The sequence below is a fragment of the Salvelinus fontinalis genome, chromosome 2 (genome assembly GCF_029448725.1).
Source record: "Salvelinus fontinalis isolate EN_2023a chromosome 2, ASM2944872v1, whole genome shotgun sequence".
NCBI lineage: Eukaryota > Metazoa > Chordata > Actinopteri > Salmoniformes > Salmonidae > Salvelinus > Salvelinus fontinalis.
In genome coordinates this window covers 36,945,872-36,959,000 of record NC_074666.1, presented here as the reverse complement: position 1 = coordinate 36,959,000, position 13,129 = coordinate 36,945,872, and the positions used below count along the sequence as shown (strand labels likewise).

The following is a 13,129-nucleotide window of genomic DNA, read 5'->3' as shown; positions in this document are numbered from 1 at the left end:
ATGTCATTGGGAAGGAACACTTCTATCTTTTTTACCTCAACATAGGAACGGGCCATTTTCACATGCTGATGTTGGGATGGTGCTGGAGATGAGGAATTAGACATTTTTGTTACATTTCCGTTAAATTTTCTATAATGAAAATTAGTTAGTCATTATTAGTGAATCTGGATTATGCATGGTTCTGGTTAAATTTGTAACAAAAATGGCATTTTCATCCACTTAAATGCCAAAAAAAGCAGGTTAATAAACTATTTTAATAAAATAATTACAATTATTAGTGGGTCTTATGTTTTGGAAGGCTTCTATTTAGCCTAGGTATAATTTCACAACACTGAATTCATTAGATTATTGCTGTCAGCTTGAAATGCAGTGAATTTAATATTTTTAATTGTGCAACAAAGCTTATTTAGAGACATTTTTAAAAAATCTAGATATAATGTCAATCAACCATATGTTAATTTTTTGTTGTTGCCCATATCGCCCTAGTTTTAGTTATTGGGATGCTAGCCTGATTCTTCCACTACATAATAGATTTGATTCCAACTCAAGGATAGGCAAGTGTTTTATACCAGATACTTACCCATCATCCTTGCATGCAGGGCCAGAACTCAACAAAAGTCATTATTGCATTGAAAACCTCTGCATAATGATTGAATTTCCATTCAAGGTTGCCAAATATCTTTTAGTTTCACTGTGCTTGCTTTTAGTTCCATTGTGCAAGCTAATGCTTAATGTCAGAACCTTGTTTTGATGTGTAAAAAGTTCTAAAACCTGAGGCTAATTTCTTGTACTTGTTTTTGAATTGTGATTGACACATTTGTGGTGTCCTTCAACATTATTTTCTTCAGAACTCAGGTTGAAGACCAATTCCAACACACTGTTCAGATTCTCACAGAAAATGTTTGCAAAGTTTACACCACTGCAGGTCTTCTCTAGACTTTTGCGCTTCACCTGCTAGATGTAAATTGGTTTAGTACAAATTGACAAATACAGAAATAGTGCCTTTAAATTGTTGTGGAATCGTGGATGTGTGTACAATACCTTGAACTCTGGGTAAAGACCCATGACCCACTTTGGGCTGAGGACAAAGCTCTATTCTGGGGACTTGCTTTGCCAATCATGAAGGTGTCTCAAACAGGAGTTGGTTGGGCAGTAGCTTTGTTTGACAGGCATTAGATGTAGAGAGTTATTCAGTTAAGTGACCATATCTGTTGTCCAATTTTAGTGTCTTCTGCAGTTTTGCACATTTTATTAAAGACTACGGAGGTCCAGCTCTCCGAGCTCCATCTGAACATAGTTCTGTACTCTCCTTAGATGTATACCCCTTTAGCTAAGCTCAAGGCTTAGTCCTCATCCTTCTGGCTTGTGTGTTTGTTTGGACATCGATAGGAAAGCCAGTAACGCCAGTCCCATGCCATGCATCACATTATCTGATAGAGTAACCAGAAGAAGCAGGATACCCAGAGCAGACACAGAGCTAAAGTGTGTGCGTCTGCGTTGGCATGTGTGTATTAGGCCAGACTGTGTCGCACATCCAAAATCTGGAACTCTGAAATATTAGGTTGTATAATGAGAACTCAAGCAGAGGAGGATGCAACATCAATCCCAGCCCTCCTCAATGCCATACATAATCTGGTGTTTGTGAGATTAACGATGGACCAGAGCTGGATGGAAATGAGTTTAGAGAGTGATCGTGATTCAGAGAGGGCTCTCCATAATCTTCAAATCCCTCCATTTACAGACCTGGCTGAGGTCACTGGGACCAGCTTTCTGGCGCTCATCCAGAGAGCAGCCTCTGGCATCCAGCCATACCATGTCATGCCACGAAGCCTTTCTGTCCGTCTGTCTGCCTGACCGGCCATTTGTTTTGCTACTTATTTCAGCCCTCAAATGTTATTTGCTTGTTGCAAGTTATAGGCCATCGCTGCTGCTGCCTTACCATTTTCTCATTTAATGACAGGGTGCAGTCGACACACACACACTTTCATATACATACTTCTGCTCTTTCACACAGACTAGGTACAGCCATCAGATCAGCAGACCTGATTTAGAGCACATTGAAGTTAATGATCACTCATTTGGTTAAAATGGGATAATATTTTTTCACCTCTGCCAAATTTGTGCTTGATTGCAGATGCTTTGTGGGCAGTCACTTAGACTCGGGGCATCCGCGAGACAAAACAAGAGATGCGTCTAAGCGTTGCACTATTAGTGTGTTTGTGTCGTGCCCTGAATACCGATGGAGCGGAAAAGAGCCTCTGGTGAAATAAGTTTCAGCCAGTGTGGAGCCATCTGATGGTGTTGATTATGAAGGTAGTGGGCAGTACTCTGATCAGCGGTGGAAAGGATGTTTGTACAGTAAGTCTGGGCCATAGCACGGATGGTCGTATGACTAATGTGTCTGTGAAAAAAGAAGATCCGATTAATTTTGTTGGGTTAATGTAATTGTCGGTTTCATTTAGTGGTTACAACAGCTTTTCTGGATATGAATATGCCATTGCTGGCGTGTTTGTTTTCTTCTTGTAGGTCCATAGTGGAGCTCTATTTTGTTCAGCTGACACTGAGTAAAGGCGTCATCATGCTTCGGTTCGGCTGGCGCCTAGCCGAACCAAACTAGTGTGCTTGATAGACAACGAGTGTGCTTGATAGACAACGAGTGTGCTTGATAGACAACGAGTGTGCTTGATAGACAACGAGTGTGCTTGATAGACAACGAGTGTGCTTGATAGACAACGAGTGTGCTTGATAGACAACGAGTGTGCTTGATAGACAACGAGTGTGCTTGATAGACAACGAGTGTGCTTGATAGACAACGAGTGTGCTTGATAGACAACGAGTGTGCTTGATAGACAACGAGTGTGCTTGATAGACAACGAGTGTGCTTGATAGACAACGAGTGTGCTTGATAGACAACGAGTGTGCTTGATAGACAACGAGTGTGCTTGATAGACAACGAGTGTGCTTGATAGACAACGAGTGTGCTTGATAGAGCTGGGCCATATGGACAAAAATGTATGTTGTGATGATAAATTGCCCGAAATAATTTTTTATATTTTTTATCCTTTAAACTACTTATAGTTTGTTAATGGGATGGCTACAACCATCAATCAACCATATTTGCAAACGTATTTCATTTCAAACTTCACATTTCTCTAGGTAAGGCAACTTATCGTAATGAACAATATCAGCAAAATGCCTGCTATAAGTGATCGGTATGGTCGGTGTCAAGCATTTTCGGTTTATTGTCCCAGCTCTAGTGCTTGCATACTCCCTTAAAAGACCTTCGTTTGAAAAACAAGAAAAAAGCAGCAATAGCACTTTGTCCATTTTGAGATGCCATAGCCAGTCAGAATTAATCTAAGGTAACTCAAATCTGTCATTAATTTTGACATTTCTTGCCGAGGAGGTCTTAGTCACACAATTTTGAATATAATTAAGATGTTTGGTGCAGTATTTCTTAAGTGATATAAAAATGAAAACGATTAGTCTCTCGTTGAATGACAGTTATTTGAAGAATCCCTACTGTTGACCAATCATCGACAAAGGGGCTTGGGCTACTAACTAAACTTTGCCTTGAGGAAAAAATGTGTGCAGAAACAACAACAAAAAATGACAAAAAGGGAAGCATGTGTAACCGGTGTGAAATGGCTAGCTAGTTAGCAGGGTGTGCGCTAATAGTGTTTCAATTGGTGACGTCGCTCGCTCGGAGACCTTGAAGTAGTTGTTCCCCTTGCTCTGCAAGGTCCGCGTCTTTTTTGGAGCGATAGGTAATGATGCTTTGGGGGTGATTGTTGTCTGTGTGCAGAGGGTCCCTGGTTCGAGTCCAGGTTGGGGCGAGGAGAGGGACGGAAGCTATACTGTTATACATGCGGATGCCTTAAGATGGAATAGGAGGTAAGGCTGGGAATTGACAGGGACCTCATGATACAATATCACTATACTTAGGTGCCAATACAATATGTATTGCGATTCTCATGATTCGATATGGTGATTTGATGTTCCCAACATATTGCTCACTATGTCTGCTGCAGAGATGTTTTGATCGGTCATGGAAATAAAATTGCTGATAACATGTTAGCTCGCTATTTAAAAAGACTGAACAAGCTATAGGATGAAAAAATACTGGAGTTTTGGCGCAGCTACATCCAATTTGTATTTTATTTTTTACAAGTTGATACTTGGAGTCAAAGTATAGACTATAATAATGTCATCCAAAAATATTGCGATATGCAACTATCGATTCCTCCCCCACATCACTAATAAAAGATCCAACCATTCTCTCTCTTTCTGTCTATCGGCTACGATCGTATAGCTTCTTTCAGCTTTCTGTTATTCCCTATCCCTTCTTTCTTGCCCTATTCTTCTGTCTACCCCCCACATAAACACTCTTTCTCTCTCTCTCCAATCTTATCGCTCCTTTCAGCTCTCTGTTATTCCCTATCCCCTCTCTTTCTCGCCCTATTCATCTGTCTACCCCCCCGCTTGCTCTCTCTTCTCATTTCTCTTCTGTCACTAGAAACACCGACACACGCAGAGAAAAGTTTTCCGAAGCTCCTTGTCTTGTTTCCCAAGGTCTTGTTAGAGCAGCAAAGCCCCAGCGGAATATCATAGCTCCGTGTGTTGAAATTTTAATCAAAAGGAAATGGGGCGGCACAATCTTGCTTCCTCTTAGCAGGATCTGCACAGATGGACTCGTCGGTCCTCGTCAGTGCAGAGGGGAAAGGCTCTCACCGTGACATTTTGAGAGCAGCTCTCTTGAACTGAGGCTTGATCTTGGCGCCTGGCTCAGTACAGGAAGTGTGGCAGCGAGTCTAAGCTGGTGAATAATAAGGTTACCTGTCTGTCAAAGATGATTTTCTCAGCTTGCTTTGTGTCTGTCAGGATAAAGTAAATCTCAACATACAGCAGCAGAAGGATCATCAGATGCACAGTGAGAAATTCAGAGCTTTTGAAATGAGGATTTGTAGTGAAATACTTTGACTGAGCGTTTTAATTGGTTTTTGTGCCAATTAACAAGTCTGTTCTGCATGTATTGTAGGCTTGCTGTTTTCAACCTGCTTATTTAGCAAAGAAAACTGATACAATGTCTCTGACAGGGATAAAAGCAATATATAGAAATGTAGACCTTACCCTGTAACATTAGGCTAAGTATACAAAACGTTAGGAACGCCTAGGGATTTTGCGGTGACCGTATTACCGCCATACCGACGGTCACGAGTCATGAAGGCAGTCAAATTCCACGTGACTGCTTAGTCACGGTAATTAGGCTTTTCCAAGCTCTGATGCTGCTGATTGATGGTCATAAGTCACCTACTAAACGTGTGAACTGCCTGGTGCTCGGCACTCTATCTTTCTAATCACTCTGACGCCAATGGAAATGTAAAGTGAAAATCAATCAAATACTTGAGAGCTCATGTTGCACAACATTTCTATAGGCTATGCAATTGTGTGAAAAACAGTGATGGCATCGATTAAAAAGAGGATCCCATCAGCTTTCTGTAGGCTAGGCCAACTATTTATTTCTCAACTTTCCTAATATTTAGCACAATGCTTCTCTTTACAACAGGAGGAGTATAGCCTACCTGGCTGGCATGAAAATGAACCACGGGAAATGCGTCCACCATTCGCTATTTAAGTGCATAGATGACACTTTTTTTTTTTGTGCCCTGCCCCGGTTTTGACACAGGTGCATGATAATGGTCCATTCTAAATAAAAATCACATATCTTATTTAGTATATGTAAAAACGAGATTAAATCAAGAATAGTCTGATGGGTAACTATTAACCTATCACTTGTGAATGATATACACCGCTCAAAAAAAATAATCCTTTGTGCAAGGAGGAGCACTGCCAGAGCCCTGCAAAATGACCTCCAGCAGGCCACAAATGTGCATGTGTCTGCTCAAACGGTCAGAAACAGACTCCATGAGGGTGGTATGAGGGCCCGACGTCCACAGGTGGGGGTTGTGCTTACAGCCCAACACCGTGCAGGACGTTTGGCATTTGCCAGAGAACACCAAGATTGGCAAATTCGCCACTGGCGCCCTGTGATCTTCACAGATGAAAGCAGGTTCACACTGAGCACATGTGACAGACGTGACGAGTCTGGAGAACGTGGAGAATGTTCTGCTGCCTGCAACATCCTCCGGCATGACCGGTTTGGCGGTGGGTCAGTCATGGTGTGGGGTTGCATTTCTTTGTGGGGCCGCACAGCCCTCCATGTGCTCGCCAGAGGTAGCCTGACTGCCATTAGGTACCGAGATGAGATCCTCAGACCCTTTGTGAGACCATATGCTGACACATGCACATTTGTGGCCTGCTGGAGGTCATTTTGCAGGGCTCTGGCAGTGCTCCTCCTTGCACAAAGGCGGAGGTAGCGGTCCTGCTGCTGGGTTGTTGCCCTCCTACGGCCTCCTCCACGTCTCCTGATGTACTGGCCTGTCTCCTGGTAGCGCCTCCATGCTCTGGACACTACGCTGACAGACACAGCAAACCTTGCCACAGCTCGCATTGATGTGCCATCCTGGATGAGCTGCACTACCTGAGCCCCTTGTGTGGGTTGTAGACTCCGTCTCATGCTACCACTAGAGTGAAAGCACCGCCAGCATTCAAAAGTGACCAAAACATCAGCCAGGAACACATCAGCCAGGAAGCATAGGAACTGAGAAGTGGTCTGTGATCACCACCTGCAGAATCACTCCTTTTTTGGGGGTGTCTTGCTAATTGCCTATAATTTCCACCTTTTGTCAATTCCATTTGCACAACAGCATGTGAAATTTATTGTCAATCAGTGTTGCTTCCTAAGTGGACAGTTTGATTTCACAGAAGTGTGATTGACTTGGAGTTATATTGTGTTGTTTAAGTGTTCCCTTTATTTTTTGAGCAGTGTATATCGGTGAATGTATCAGAATCGGCTGATATTAGCTAAAAATGGCAACATCGGTATCGGCCCGATGTCTGTCTAGTTTAACACATATGTTAAAAACCGATGTCAAAGCTACCGTGCATACCTATACAACTTAGGTACATGACGTAATGAAGCCACGTAAAATTTTATATGTGCAACACAGCATTCCTGACCTATCCCACACAATGTCTGCTGTGTGGATCAAGCAGTCAACAAGTCGAGCAGTCATTTGAAAGAGTAAGAACATTTCAGCGAGACAACGCAAAGGAAAAATCCATTAACTTCTCTTGGGTACGTGAGACGTTAGCATCCCACCTCTTCAACAGCCAGTGAAACTGCTGGGCGTCAAATTCAAATACAGAAATACTCATTATAAAAATTCAGAAAACAAAACACATTTTACATAGGTTTAAATATTCACTTTTTGTGAATCCAACTACGGTGTCAGATTTAAAAAATGCTTTACGGCGAAGCATACCTTACGATTATTTGAGAACATAGCCCAGTGGACAAATCATTACAAACAGTAACCAGCCAACTAGAAGAGTTACACAAGTCAGAAATAGACATACAATTAATCCCTTTGATCTTCATATGGTTGCACTCAGCAGACATTCATTTACTCAATAAATGTTCCTTTTGTTCGATAACACGATATATTGGATATAAAGAGACTTTCTTCAGTAATCCAAAGGCTCAAACGCAGTCAAAACAGGCAGACAAAAAATCCAAATTGTATCCGTAAAGTTCATAGAAACATGTCAAACGATGTTTATATTCCATCCTCAGGTTGTTTTTAGCATAAATCATCGATAATATTTCAACCGGACAATAACGTAGTCAATATAAAAGGTAAACAAAGGCACTTTCTCGGTCTCGTGCATGAAAAAGCTCTGACACTTTAGGGTCCACTCATTCAAACTGCTGTTACTTCCTCATTTTTCAGAATGCAAGCCTGAAACAATTTCTAAATCAATCAATCAATCAATTTTATTTTATATAGCCCTTCGTACATCAGCTGATAACTCAAAGTGCTGTACAGAAACCCAGCCTAAAACCCCAAACAGCTAGTAATGCGGGTGTAGAAGCACGGTGGCTAGGAAAAACTCCCTAGAAAGGCCAAAACCTAGGAAGAAACCTAGAGAGGAACCAGGCTATGAGGGGTGGCCAGTCCTCTTCTGGCTGTGCCGGGTGGAGATTATAACAGAACTATGCCAAGATGTTCAAAAATGTTCATAAGTGACAAGCATGGTCAAATAATAATCAGGAATAAATCTGTTGGCTTTTCATAGCCGATCATTAATAGTTGAAAACAGCAGGTCTGGGACAGGTAGGGGTTCCATAACCGCAGGCAGAAGAGTTGAAACTGGAATAGCAGCAAGGCCAGGCGGACTGGGGACAGCAAGGAGTCACCACGGGCGGCAGTCCCGACGCATGGTCCTAGGGCCCAGGTCCTCCGAGAGAAAGAAAGAGAGAAGGAGAAAATTAGAGAGAGCCAAGATTTTCAAAATGTTCATAAATGACAAGCATGGTCAAATAATAATCAGGAATAAATCTGTTGGCTTTTTATAGCCGATCATTAAGAGTTGAAAACAGCAGGTCTGGGACAGGTAGGGGTTTCGTAACCGCAGGTAGAACAGTTGAAACTGGAATAGCAGCAAGGCCGGGCGGACTGGGGACAGCAAGGTGTCAGCATGCCCGGTAGTCCTGACGTATGGTCCTAGGGCTCAGGTTCTCAGAGAGAATGAGAGAATTAGAGAGAGCATACTTAAATTCACACAGGACACTGGATAAGACAGGAGAAGTACTCCAGGTATAACCAACTGACCCTAGCCCCCCGACACATAAACTACTGCAGCATAAATACTGGAGGCTGAGACAGGAGCGGTCAGGAGACACTGTGGCCCCATCCGAAGAAACCCCCGGACAGGGCCAAACAGGAAGGATATAACCCCACCCACTCTGCCAAAGCACAGCCCCCACACCACTAGAGGGATATCTTCAACCACCAACTTACAATCCTGAGACAAGGCCGAGTATAGCCCACAAAGGTCTCCACCACAGCACAACCAAGGGGGGGCGCCAACCCAGACAGGAAGTCCACGTCAGTAACTCAACCCACTCAAGTGACGCACCCCTCCTAGGGACGGCATGAAAGAGCACCAGCAAGCCAGTGACTCAGCCCCAGTAACAGGGTTAGAGGCAGAGAATCCCAGTGGAGAGAGGGGAACCGGCCCGGCAGAGACAGCAAGGGCGGTTCGTTGCTCCAGAGCCTTTCCGTTCACCTTCACACTCCTGGGCCAGACTACACTCAATCATATGACCTACTGAAGAGATAAGTCTTCAGTAAAGACTTAAAGGTTGAGACCGAGTCTGCGTCTCTCACATGGGTAGGCAGACTGTTCCATAAAAATGGAGATCTATAGGAGAAAGCCCTGCCTCCTGCTGTTTGCTTAGAAATTTTAGGGACAATTAGGAGGCCTGCGTCTTGTGACCGTAGCGTACGTATTGGTATGTACGGCAGGACCAACTCGGAAAGATAGGTAGGAGCAAGCCCATGTAACGCTTTATAGGTTAACAGTAAAACCTTGAAATCAGCCCTTGCCTTAACAGGAAGCCAGTGTAGGGAAGCTAGCACTGGAGTAATATGATCAAATTTCTTGGTTCTAGTCAGGATTCTAGCAGCCGTATTTAGCACTAACTGAAGTTTATTTAGTGCTTTATCCGGGTAGCCGGAAAGCAGAGCATTGCAGTAGTCTAACCTAGAAGTAACAAATGCATGGATTAATTTTTCTGCATCATTTTTGGACAGAAAATTTCTGATTTTTGCAATGTTACGTAGATGGAAAAAAGCTGTCCTTGAAACAGTCTTGATATGTTCGTCAAAAGAGAGATCAGGGTCAAGAGTAACGCCGAGGTCCTTCACAGTTTTATTTGAGACGACTTTACAACCATCAAGATGAATTGTCAGATTTAACAGAAGATCTATTTGTTTCTTGGGACCTAGAACAAGCATCTCTGTTTTGTCCGAGTTTAAAAGTAGAAAGTTTTCAGCCATCCACTTCCTTATGTCTGAGACACAGGCTTCTAGCGAGGGCAATTTTGGGGCTTCACCATGTTTCATTGAAATGTACAGCTGTGTGTCATCCGCATAGCAGTGAAAGTTAACATTATGTTTTCGAATAACATCCCCAAGAGGTAAAATATATAGTGAAAACAATAATGGTCCTAAAACGGAACCTTGAATATTGTTGACATCTAGTGGAAGGCATAGGAACTGCAAGCATAGGAACTTTGAGTCCTAAGTCAATGGATACTGTAATGGCATTGAATAGAATACTAAAAAAACAACAAAAAATACTACTTCCCGACTGGATTTTTCTCAGGTTTTTGCATGCCAAATTTTTCTGTTATACTCACACTATTTTAACAGTTTTGGAAATGTTAGAGTGTTTTCTATCCAAATCTACCAGTTATATGCATATCATATCATCTGGACCTCGAGAAGCAGGCTGTTTAATTTGGGCATGCTTTTCATCCAAAATTCCGAATGCTGCCCCCTACCCTAGAGAAGTTAACAACAAGATAATGGAGTTCATTGCCCTTGAAAATCAACCGTTCTCTGTCGTGGGTGATGTTGGATTTTGCCGGCTGGTCGAGCACTGGTACACACTACGAAGTGTATTTTTTTTTCAGATGTTGCCCTACCGGAGTTACACAGTAATAATGTCACTGCTATTAGCTTCACGGCATACATACTATGGAACGCCGTTTGGGTCTTTGCGTGTCAAAAAAGATACAGTAGCTCTGTCAAAGCTGTACAAAAAAAGTCTGCAAACACCAGCCACGAACGATGTGGTTACAATACCGCGTTGGTAATAAAGCATCATTTGTTTGACCGCAAAGTCCACTTTTGTGCCTAATCTTTGTGGCTAGCTTCACATAGGTGGGTCCGACCACCATTAATCAAATTAGAGCTGTCTTATAAATTAGGGTTATTTTAGATGACAACTATAATAATACATATAAGCTAGCTAACTATAGCTTCTAAAACAAATGGTCGTTTTGCTATGTTTTTGGGGAAGAACATTGTTTGCATCCATGAGCTAGGTAGCTTTAAAAATAAAAAAATGTATGACCAGCACTGTAACCACGCGAGACAACTTTACCAGCATCATAGCATACGTATCGATGAATCATTGTGACATGAGTGAGAGTGTAATAACTACTTTAAAAAATGATGAACGCGTTAAATTAATCTGACGTGCAGTCATTCGTGTCCTGATTGGTCAACAAGCTTATTTGACATGTCAAATAGTGTTATTTGACACGCAAAGACCCAAACGGCGTTCCATAGAAATCCTGGTTGAGAATGAAACGACTGAACAAAGAAACAGCACAGCAAGTAAGTGAAAGAAATAGGTTTTGAATATGTTTTACCGGTAATGGGGACATGCGTAAATGCCAACAAAATAACTTTTGTGTGTGTGTAACCTTTATTTAACTAGGCAAGTCGTTTAAGAACAAATTCTTATTTACAATGACGGCCCGGATGACGCTGGGCCAATTGTGCGCCGCCTTATGGGAGTTCCAATCACGGCCGGATTTGAAACAGGGAGTGTTTTTACGCCTCTTGCACTGAGATGCAGTGCCTTAGACCACAGCGTCCATGTGTGTGTTAACTATTTAAGAAAGCATGAGGTTGATATGTGATTTTCCACAACAGCCAAGACAACGCAGGAGTGGCTTTGGGACATGTCTCTGAATGTCCTTGACTGGCCCAGCCAGAGCCCAGACTTGAATTCGAGCAAACATCTCTGGAGAGAACTTAAAATAGTTGTGCAGCAACGCTCTCCATCCAACCTTACAGAGCTTGAGAGGATCTGCAGAGAATGGGAGAAACTCCACAAATGCAGGTGTGCAAAGCTTGTAGCATCATACCTAAGAGTCAAAGGTGCTTCAACAAACTATAGTAAAGTGTCTGATTATGTAAATGTGATATTTCAGTTTATTCGTAATACATTTTCCCAAAATAAAAAAGTTTTTGCGTTGTCATTATGGGGTATTGTGTGTAGATGGATGAGGGGGAAAAACAAATTAATACATTTTAGAATAAGGTGGCAACTAGTGATGGACCGATATGACATTTTGGGCTGATACCGATATTTTCCTTGCAAAAAAAAAGATACCAATATCAGATATTAAACATTTTTAGCGACCTTTAAAGCATCATACTACAGTTAAATCTGCACAGCCAACTAATTGCCGTCTACACACTATCTGTTGACTGCCACGTATACAAAAAGGATGTGCTTCTCTATAAAAGCTGAGAACCGACACTGTTCGTTGAGCTTTTCAAATATGCACTGTTGAGTGGATGGTTGATAATCAATTTTTGCAAATCTTTATAATATACTTTTTTAAGTATCTGCAGTTTCTCTCATCTTATAGAATTGCTACCATAGTGCTTAGGGTCGTTGTCCTGTTGGAAGGTGAACTTTTTCCCCAGTCTGAGTTTCTGAGCGCTCTGGAGCAGGTTTTAAGGAGGTTTTAAGGTTTGAGGATCTCTCTGTATTTTGCTCTGTTCATCTTTCCGTTGATCCTTACTAGTCTCCCAGTCCCTGCCGCTGAAAAACATCCACACAGCATGAGGCTGCCACCCATGCTTCACCATAGTGATGGTATTGGACAGGTGATGAGGTGCATGGTTTCCTCCAGACATGACACTTGGCAGTCAGGCCAAAGAGTTCATTCTTGGTTTCATCAGACCAGAGAATCTTGTTTCTCATTGTCTGAGAGTCTTAGGTGCATTTTGGCAAGCTCCAAGCGGTCTGTTGTGTGCCTTTTATTGAGGAGTGGCTTCCGTCTGGCCACTCTATCATAAATACCTGATTGGTGGAGTTCTGCAAAGATGGTTGTCCTTCTGGAAGGTTCTCCCATCTCCACAGAGGAACTCAAGAGCTCTGTCAGAGTGACCATCGCATTCTTGGTCACCTCCCTGACCAAGGCTCTTCTCCCCCAATTGCTTAGTTTGGCCTAGGCGGCCAGCTCTAGAAAGAGTCTTGGTGGTTCCATACTAATGTAAATAAGGTATTTCTGTTTATTTTTAAATTTCTAATACATTTGCAAAAATGTCAACCTTTTTTTGGTTTGTTATTATGGGGTATTGTGTGTAGATTGAGTGTCAATGTATTTAATCCATTTTCGACATAATAAAAAGTG

At 42.3% G+C, this 13,129-nt stretch overlaps 1 protein-coding gene across 1 annotated transcript in view; it reads left to right on the top strand.

Moving 5' to 3' along the window:
* Nucleotides 1-13,129, top strand: part of LOC129818091 (polypeptide N-acetylgalactosaminyltransferase 10-like) — a 110,678-nt gene that overhangs the window by 20,694 nt on the left and 76,855 nt on the right. The window lies entirely within an intron of this gene.